At 51.8% G+C, this 9,672-nt stretch overlaps 1 pseudogene; it reads right to left on the bottom strand.

Moving 5' to 3' along the window:
• Nucleotides 1–279: 279 nt before the first annotated feature.
• On the bottom strand, nt 280–6,927 carry LOC103297924 (CREB-regulated transcription coactivator 3-like; annotated as a pseudogene).
• Nucleotides 6,928–9,672: the final 2,745 nt, after the last annotated feature.

The raw sequence follows: 9,672 nt of genomic DNA, 5'->3' as shown, positions 1-9,672 counted from the left end.
TGGTCACGGTGATGACCAGCTCACTGGAAGTTCCGAATGAGCCTGCCTGCAGCAGCAGCACCTGCACCGCAGGCCCAAGAAGCAAGGCCTCGCTCTGTGGTCCAGGATGAGTCACTGTGTATGAGGTGGGACCTCATCAGAAAGCTGGGAGCCGTGGAATTGGTTCTTTCTATGTCAGAAGCCCGGGATAACAAAAGCCCAGGGGTGCCGCGGGCTCCATTCTGTTCCCTTTCACTTTAGCTGTTCAAATATAAATTATTCCACCCCGTTCCCTTCTGTTCACAGTCGGTTGGCTCGAAACGTCTCTTCAACAGAGGGGTCAAGCAGACCCATGCTGGAGTCACTTAACATGTTGAGTCCATCCAGGCTCAGGGGCTCAATTTGGAGCTCTTCTTTTATTTATTTATTTATTTATTTATTTATTTTTAAATTTAATAAATCTTTATTGTTCAGATTATTACAATTGTTCCTCTTTTTTCCCCCTCATAGCTCCCCTCCACCTCATTCCCATCCCACCCTCTTCCCTTACCTCCCCGCCACTGTCCTCATCCATAGGTGTACGATTTTTGTCCAGTCTCTTCCCGCACCCCTCACACCCCTTCTCCCCCCGAGAATTGTCAGTCCACTCCCTTTCTAAGCCCCTGATTCTATTATATTCGCCAGTTTATTCTGTTCATCAGATTGTTTATTCACTTGATTTTTAGATTCACTTGTTGATAGATATGTATTTGTTGTTCATAATTTTTATCTTTACCTTTTTTTCTTCTTCCTCTTCTTAAAGAATACCTTTCAGCATTACATATAATACTGGTTTGGCTGTGATGAACTCCTTTAGCTTTTTCTTATCTGTGAAGCTCTTTAGCTGGCCTTCAATTCTGAATGTCAGCTTGGCTGGGTAGAGTACCCTTGGTTGTAGGTTCTTGCTATTCATCACTTTGACTATTTCTTGCCACTCCCTTCTGGCCTGCATAGTTTCTGTTGAGAAATCAGCTGACAATCGTATGGGTGCTCCCTTGTAGGTAATTAATTGTTTTTCTCTTGCTGCTTTTAATATTCTCTCTTTGTCTTTTGCTCTTGGCATTTTAATTATGATGTGTCTTGGTGTGGTCCTCTTTGGATTCCTTTTGTTTGGGGTTGTGTGTGCTTCCTGGACTTGTAAGTCTATTTCTTTCACCAGGTGGGGGAAGTTTTCAGTTATTATTTCTTCAAATAGGTTTTCAGCATCTTGCTCTCTCTCTTCTTCTGGCACCCCCATAATTCTGATGTTGGTTCCCTTGAAGTTGTCCCAGAGGCTTCTTACTCTATCTTCAAATTTTTGGATTCTTTTTTCTTTTAGCTTTTCCAGTTGAGTGATTTTTGCTTCTTTGTATTTCAAATCTTTGACTTGATTCTTGCGTTCCTCTAGTTTGCTGTTGGGTGTCTGTATAATATTTTTTATTTCAGTCAGTGTATGTTTAATTTCTAGTTGGTCCTTTTCCATATCCTCGAGGGTCTCTCTCATATCCTCAAGGGTCTCGCTAAATTTATCGGCCTTTTCTAGGAAATTCTTGAAAAACCTTATAACCATGGTTTTGAACTCTATCTCCAGTCATTTGTTTTTCTCCATTTCTTTGGTTTTTTATCTGTTTCTTTGTCTCCGCATTTTGGCTGCTTCCCTGAGTTGGTAGGGTAGCTTTGTGTGCTAGGTATCCTATATGGCCCAGTGGCTTGGCCTCCCAGTCACCTGAGGTGGACACTCTTGGTGCACCCCTCTGTGGACTGTGTGCACAGCCTTGTTGTAGTTGAGTCTTTTGGAGCTCTTCTTCCCATGGGAATGAAGTGTCCATGTTCAGACTGACCTCGGGCATGCCCTCCAGCTCACTGCCGAGGTCTCTGAACAGGCCGGAACTTGAGTCTTCTGTCAGGAGGGTGTTTGGGAAATTCCCACAGTTGGAATACAGGTTTGGTCTCAAATGAAATGCGTCCTGTGGCTCCTGGGGGCCGTGCTGCACCAGGGGCACCTGCTGAGTAAAAGCTGGGCCCGGCCTCATGGACTGCTGGTCAAAGCTCACATCTGGGAAGAAGCTGGTCAAAGACGAGCCCTGGGCCGTGAGGAGCTGGAAGTCTGACTGTGGCAGGGACGGGGCTGCCTGAGGCTGCTGAGCAGGGGGCTCCTGGGCGTGGGGCTGCTGCAGGAGAGGCTGGGGGAGCTCCTGGGGCCTGGGGTAGGGGGGGGGAACACTTGAGCTTGAGTCTCTGTGGGCAGGAAGGAAAGCGGGCTCCCATCAGAGGACACCATCTGCGAGGCAGGATAGGGGTTCATCGGGCTGATGGAAGAGAGCTGTCTGCTGAAACCTGGATGTGCTTCGGGGCCAGGAGAGAGTGTGAGAGGGCTGACGGGAGGCTGCCTGCGCCGAGAGGGGCCGCTCAGGTTTGTGGTGGAGAGAGAGGGGTTGCTGAGGGAAAAGAGGCGCAGGGAAGTGTGAAGAGCAGAGGCTGGGAGATGTCTGCGCGTGGCTGTTCAGGGAAGAGGAAAGCGCTGTCTTATTGCGTGTGGCCAGGATGGAGGGGTTACTCCGGGAGCTCTGGAGACCAGAAGAGCTTCTGTGCCCAGGAGAGTCATAGCAGCAGGAAGGTTGCCCACACTGTTCCCCATACTCATGCCACCGAAGAGGGGGTTGCCGGTGTCCAGGGAGGCCGGCAGCAGCGCCGAGTAGTGGAGGTTGGTTAAGTCTGGCAGGGGCCCTCCGGTGTTCAGGGTCCCCCGAAAGGGGGAGAGGCCCAGGTTTGGACTGTTGTGTGGAAAAGCACCGCCGCCAACGTCACAGGATCGAGGGCGCCCTGACAGCGACCGGATCTCCTTGGTTTCCCGCTGCTTTGGCAGTGGCCTGGGAACGTTTGACAGATTCTCTCCTTTCAGTGAACCAGGGAAAGACATCGCTTCCCCACGTCCATTGCTCACACCATCTCAGAAACCCATGGATGCGGCCGGCCAGGCCGACTGGCCCCCTCCTCATAGGGGTCCTGGGGCTTGGTGCGTGGAGCACTCGTGGAAGAGCAGGATCAGAACTGGGCCTGTTCAGCGCAGATGTCAGCCTGACCCCAGGATGCCTTTCTTCCTTCCAAGGACGCTGCCGCCTCGGCCAGCTCTCGCCCAGGGGCCGTGAGGAGTAATTGGCTCCAAAGTGCTGCCATCGAATTGCGCCCAGGCTTGTCTCCAGGCGTCGGTGACGCGGGTGGAAGAGGGTCCCGTGGTGGCGGGAGCCCCGCGCTATGGGCTGGGTGAAAGGACGCTGGAATTCCGAGCTCGCTCCGCAGCTGGCGGCGCACGGTGGGGAGGCACCGCCGCGGTGCTGTGTCAGGCGCAGCGGCTGGAGCTTCTGAAACGGAACCGCGACAGGGTGAGTCGGTCATGAGCTGCTCCAAGGCCCGCGTCTCCGGCCTGGCGCTGCGTGTGCAGCGCGATCTTCTCACTGAACTTCCGCGGGCTGGCGCTGCCCGAGCCGGAGAAGAGGCCACAGCGCGGCCCGGCGCTGGCGGACGGAGACGGAGGGCGCGGGGCCTGCGGCTCGGCCCACCCGTCGGTCCGTCCGGTCTGTCCGTCCGCAGGCCGTCCAAGCCGCCGCCCCAGGGCCTCCCTCCAGCGCGACCTCTTCCGGTTCTTTGAAGGCCCTGGCGTTGACCCCCTGACGGAGCGGGAAACAGGGGTTGGATGGGGGGGGTGTGGTTGAGGGAGTCAGCTCGCAGGGCCTGGCGCAGGGGCTGGAGTGTAAGACGAAGCTCCTCCGTGCCGTGCCCGGTGCGCCCAGTCTGCAGCCTGGTGAGCCCGCCCTGCCCCAAGCTCAGCCTGTGCGCTGTAAATGCGGCGGGAGGAGGTATTTAAAGCTCTAGGTCAACACACAGAACGCTGTGCTGCATTGAAATCCAAGCCAAATGCCATTGAAAGTGAGGAAGATACGACAGGTTTCATCTCAAATGGTCTTACAGCACAGTTAATAGAAAATGGGGTGATCGTATTAGAGACCAAAGAGGTAATTGGCATAAGCCATTCAGAATCAGGGTCCGGCCTCCCAGGCGCCTGAGCCAACCGCTAACCAAGGAGGAGAGCGGGCAGGTGTGCAAACTCAGCCCGGGGAGGGCAGAGCTGTCTGCACCGGGGACCTCACTCCGTGCATGCTTGACACATATGCAAACACACACACACACGCAGGTACGCAGACACATGCACATGCATGAACACACAGGTACACACAGATATTCCCATGCAGACGTGCACACTCCATGCTTTTCTCGGGGTGACATTGAGCTTCAGGACCACAGAGTTGCTGAGCCAGCGTTCCCCAGCGTCCAAGGCAGACCCTCCTACGCAATCACTTTCCCAACGCGGCTTACCCTGGCAGCCAACCAAACACTCACTCGGTGACTAAAACCCTCCCGCCCGGGGAGGCTGTAAACCAAGCAGAGCTCCTCTGTGCCACTGCGGCTTCCCCCCAGGCGGGCGCCAGGCCCAGGGGTGGGGTGTCAGGGCCAGCGTGGGGGCGCCGGGGCAGCCAGGGTGAGATCCACAACACTCTACATCCTGAGCTGCACTGCCATGACATGTGCATTGACTTACGCGAAATGAAAAGTAAAAATATCACTTCTTGGAAAAGATAGAAATCCCCCAAAGGGAGTCAGACGCCTCCTCTCCTGGCAGGCTGCAGGGGGAACCGGACTGTGTTTGTGCTCCACCTCCCCGCTGTGGCGCAGGAGGCACAGGACTGCTGCCCAGGTGCCCAGGTCCCAGCCTCTCAGCTTGGGCTCAGGGGCGGGAGCAGGAGCGGAGCCCCGGTGGGAGGGGAGGAGTTAGAGGAGCGCTGATCCCTCCGATTGCCAGGAGGAGCGAATGAGGTGCATCAAGGAGGGCTTCTTGCGGGAAGGGCCCCTTCGTGGAAGCCAAGGTGCATGTAGGGTCTCAGGAGCCGAGGGGGACGGCAGACACGGGGGGCCGTGCAGGTGCACAGGCCCTGGGGAGGCAGCAGCGTGGCAGGAGGCGGTTGCCGTGTGAAGAGGAGAGAGCCGAGCGACGTGCGTGCGTGTGACATGGGTGCGAGCTGGAGCCAGAATACGCAGGCACGAGGCCATGAACGAGTGCGGCTCTGCCAGGAGCCGGGGAGCCAGGAAGGGGTGAAGAGAGGTAATCACCTTTTACTTTGAAAAGATCCTCTAGGCTGCAGTGTGAAGGGGGCAGGAGGGGGCGTTCAATCGTGTTCGTGTGCTGTCGTCATGGGACTTAAAATCGAGAAGGCCCGGATCCGGCCACCAGGAAAGCCAAGGCCAGCCTCTCTGTCTTTAACTTTGGTCTCTTGTTGACACTATTACAGCGTCCCCGTTCCCTCGCCTTCGCCCCCTCCCACCCGCCCCGCCCCTCCCTCTGGCCATCACCACACTGTTGTCTGTGTCCACGGGGAGGGGAGGTGAATCTCTTGAAAGCCAGGGGCGCCTGCAAAGAGGAGCGAGGGGGCCTCCGAGAAGGGGGGCGGCCGGCCAGAAGGTGTGGTCGGCGCGCACCGTCGGCAGAGGGGCCACAGTGAGGGCAAAGGGCGGAGGCTTTAGCAACTCGGAGGCCCAAGAGATGTGTTGGTTAGCGCAGTGGATTCAAGCCAAACGGGAGTGAGCTGGGGAGAGGAGAAACAGTAACTTTAGGAAAGGGAAAGACGGCAGGTTGGGAGGAGGAAGTGGCGAGGAAGGGGTGGCTTTGCTGCTGTTACTGTTTAAAAGGAGAATGCTTTCCGTGTTTAAATGCCAGCGGCTCTCCAGCTGAAGACATTGCATGGACCACATTCTTCTCTCCTTCCTGAAGGCCCACTACAGTGGCAATAAATGCACAAGGTTTGGAGGCCAAGGGACACAGGAATGGAGCGGAGACTCCGGGAAAGGCCTTCAGGAAACTCTTTGGAGAGGAAACCTGGTTGAGAGGTGGACGCCGCCTTAGCAATGTGGAAGGAGCTGCACCTTGGACTTGCAGAGACGGTGCGGACCGTGGGAAGCCCAGGGAGCCTTTGAGTCTTCGGGCTGGGCTGAAACAGGGGGACCCCAGGGAGCTAGGGCCCCGTTCCCCCTCCCACCTGCTCTCGGAGCACAGCCTGGGTGGTTACAGAATCTACACACGTCAGAATGGCACAGAGCTGCACACGCACTGTGCCTGCCAGGCTCCTGGGCTGAGCTCTGCAGCACAGCTGGGTAAGGCGTAACCATCGGGACAAGTGCATGGAGGCCCCCCGGGTCTCTCTGCACCAACGTTGCAGATCCCCACGAATCTATAATTATTTCAAAACAAAAAGTTAACATTTTAAATCACTGAAAATCAGCATGTCCATTTTTCTTTTCTGGTAAAGACTTACCACGTGATGCCATGTTGCAGTGGGCAAGGTGAAGGGTAAGTGTGTTCTAATGGCCGCGACAAGAACGGGCAGTGGACCGCTGAGAGGATGAGCCAGGCTACTGTCTGTCCTGAAAAAAGACCCCACCCGGCAGTGCCATGGCCGTGCTGCTCCTCGCGCTGCGGTCCGAACGGGGAGTGGGCTTCTTCTGAGGTACCTCTTTCCGGACAACGCCGTAGCGTTCATAGCACTGAACACCCTTAGCCAGCAAGTCCGGGATGCCACGCTAGCGGGGGGCTGGAGGAGGGCCGGGGCTGCAGGCCGAGGTGCTCGGGGGAAGCACCCAAAGCCAGCCCTGCCTTCCTGCGGGTTCTCCTTACTCACCGCCTGGACTCAGCTTCTCGGACCACCCATCACTCACAGCTGAGTGTGTTTTCCTGCTGGCCTACGACTCTCCTCTGGCTGAGCCTGAGCCTCCAAATGGAAAATCATGATGCTCCAAGTCCAAACATTTCCCCTCTTTCTGTCCCCTTTGTCTATCTTCAAGTACCTGAATCACACGATGGTCCACGAAGCCCTGGAACATCTCCCACGGCTTTTCTGAACGGAATTAGCGGTGCTCCTCATGCATCCGTTAGCGAGGACTCCCGACTACCGGTGGGCTCCTCGCAGGCAGGTTTGTCTCCTGCTGTGTGGTTACCTCTGCTTTCAGCTGACTGTGCACGATCCTAAGGCTGCACAGCCCAGGGAGCTCGGGGTCCGGGACCTCTGGTTGCTATTACTACTCAGAGGCCGGCAGCCCTGAAGCAAGTGTTCACACAGTCCAGGGCTGGGGACGAGTCCTTTCACTTCCCTGCCGTTCGTCACAGAGGAGGGAGCAAGAGAGTCAGGGAGGGAGGCCAGGTGGGCTCATTCCTTCGTTTCTCTGTCCTCATTCTGAATGGCGAATTCCTCAGATTTATTCTATAATTATATTCGCTTTTATTCCCTATATACTCTCTACTCTCTGTCTTTTTACTCTAATTTTTTAATGATTTTTTTAACTTTATCTTCCAAGCCCATCCAATGCATTTTTAAAAGTGTTATAGATCTATCTTCTCTCCCACTCCCACCCGGGCTCTTCCTCTGATTGTTCCTTTTTCACAGATTCTGTTCTTGTTTTATTGATAAGATATTTTCTGTGTAGCTGTAAAATTTGTTTTGATATTTTTATTACCACAAAGATCTGTTTCCTCTCCACGAAGATCTCTCACCCACACCCGCCCTCACTCACCAGCCCCCTCCCAACACCTAACCCCTGGCCTCCCTAACCTGGTCTCCATCTCCATTTATGGCATATAAATGGAGCCATACAGTGTGTGACCTTTAGAGACTAGCTTATTTCATCCAGCAGCATGAACAGTGGTTCCTTTCGATTGCTGAGTATAACTCTTGGTATAGATGTGCTGTAGTTGAACAATTCACAATTCATCCAGGAATGTTTGGGTTGTTTCCACTTTTTGTCAATTACAAGTAAAGTTGTCGTGAACAATCATAAGTTTTCTGTGGACAAAGCTTTCATCCCAGTGGGAGGAATGCCTAGGAGTGGTTGCCGGGTCACATGGTATTGCGTGTGTAACTTTTTAGGAAACTGTCAAACTGTTTCCCGCAGTGGTTATGCCATTTTACATTCCCACTGCGGGGATCCGGTTCTCCTCCACCCTCACCAGCGTTTTCTTTTAGTTGTTCCCATAGGTACGTAGGGAAAATTCATTGTGGCCTTGATTTTCTTGCTCCTAATGGCTAGCCATGTGCCTGTTTTCCATCCACATTCTTCTGCATGCCTTCTGCCCATTTTCTGTTTGATTTTTTAAAATGTTGAGTTTTCAGAGTTCTTTGTGTACTCTAGATATGAGTCCGTTACCAGATGAATAGTTTGCAAATATTTTCTTCCCTCTTAACTGGGTCTTTTGCAGAGCAAAAGTTTTCATTTTGATGGGGTCTATTTATTGACCTTTTGCTTCTATAGATCATGCCCTACTGTCGTGTCTAAGAACTCTTCACCAAGCCCCAGGTTCTAAAGGAGTGCTCCTATGGTATCTTTTAAATAGTTTATAGTTTTACACTTTACATTTAAATATGTGATCCACTTTGAATTAGTGTTTGTATAAGGTCAAGACCTTATTTTTTTTGTTTTTGGATATTGATTGCTCCAGCACCATTTTTTGAAAAGACCATCATCCCTTCACTGCATTGCTTTGCACTTACATCAAATACCTGTTGATACCCATGTGCGGCTATTTCTGGGTCCTCTATTCTGTTCTATTCATCTATGTGTCTCTGTTTCTGCCAATAACACCATTGATGAAGGTAGTTATATTATAAATCTTGACATTTGGTAAAGTGATTCTTCCTATTTTATTCTTTGTTTTTATAATTGTTCTAGTGATGCTATTTACTTTGGTTTTTCATATAAATTTAGAATAATTTTGTCTGTTTCTACCAAAAATTTGCTGGGATTTTGTTAGAAATTGTGTTAAACCTACATATACACTGAGTGGCCAGATTATTATGATCTCTGAATACATGCCAAACACATGGAAAAGGACCAGTCAGAAATTAAGCATATACTAACTAAATAAGAATAATTTACAGGGATTCAACAGTAGAGGATTCTGAGAATCAAGTCAAAGATTTGAAATACAAAGAAGCAAAAAACACCCAACCGGAAAAGCAAAAAGCAAAAAGAATCCAAAAATATGAAGATAGTGTAAGGAGCCTCTGGGACAACTTCAAGCCTACCAACATTTGCATTATGGGGGTGCCAGAAGAAGAGAGAGAGCAAGATATTGAGAACCTACTTGAAGAAATAATGACAGAAAACTTCCCCTACCTGGTGAAAGAAATAGACTTACAATCCAGGAAGCACAGAGAGTCCCAAATAAAAGGAACCCAAAGAGGCCCACACCAAGACACATCACAATTAAAATGCCAAGGGCTACCCTAACCGGTTTGGCTCAGTGGATAGAGCGTCGGCCTGCGGACTCAAGGGTCCCAGGTTTGATTCCGGTCAAGGGCATGTACCTTGGTTGCGGGCACATACCCAGTAGGGAGTGTGCAGGAGGCAGCTGATCAATGTTTCTCTCTCATTGATGTTTCTAACTCTCTATCCCTCTCCCTCCCTCTCTGTAAAAAATTAATAAAATATATTTTAAAATAATAAAATAAAATGCCAAGGGCTAAAGACAAGGAGAGAATCTTAAAAGCAGCAAGAGAAGAGCAGTTGGTTACCTACAAGGGAGTACCCATACGACTGTCAGCTGATATCTCAACAGAAACTATGAAGGCCAAA

Source organism: Eptesicus fuscus, chromosome 15, assembly GCF_027574615.1.
Source record: "Eptesicus fuscus isolate TK198812 chromosome 15, DD_ASM_mEF_20220401, whole genome shotgun sequence".
Lineage (NCBI taxonomy): Eukaryota > Metazoa > Chordata > Mammalia > Chiroptera > Vespertilionidae > Eptesicus > Eptesicus fuscus.
This window is presented reverse-complemented; position numbering and strand designations above follow the sequence as displayed.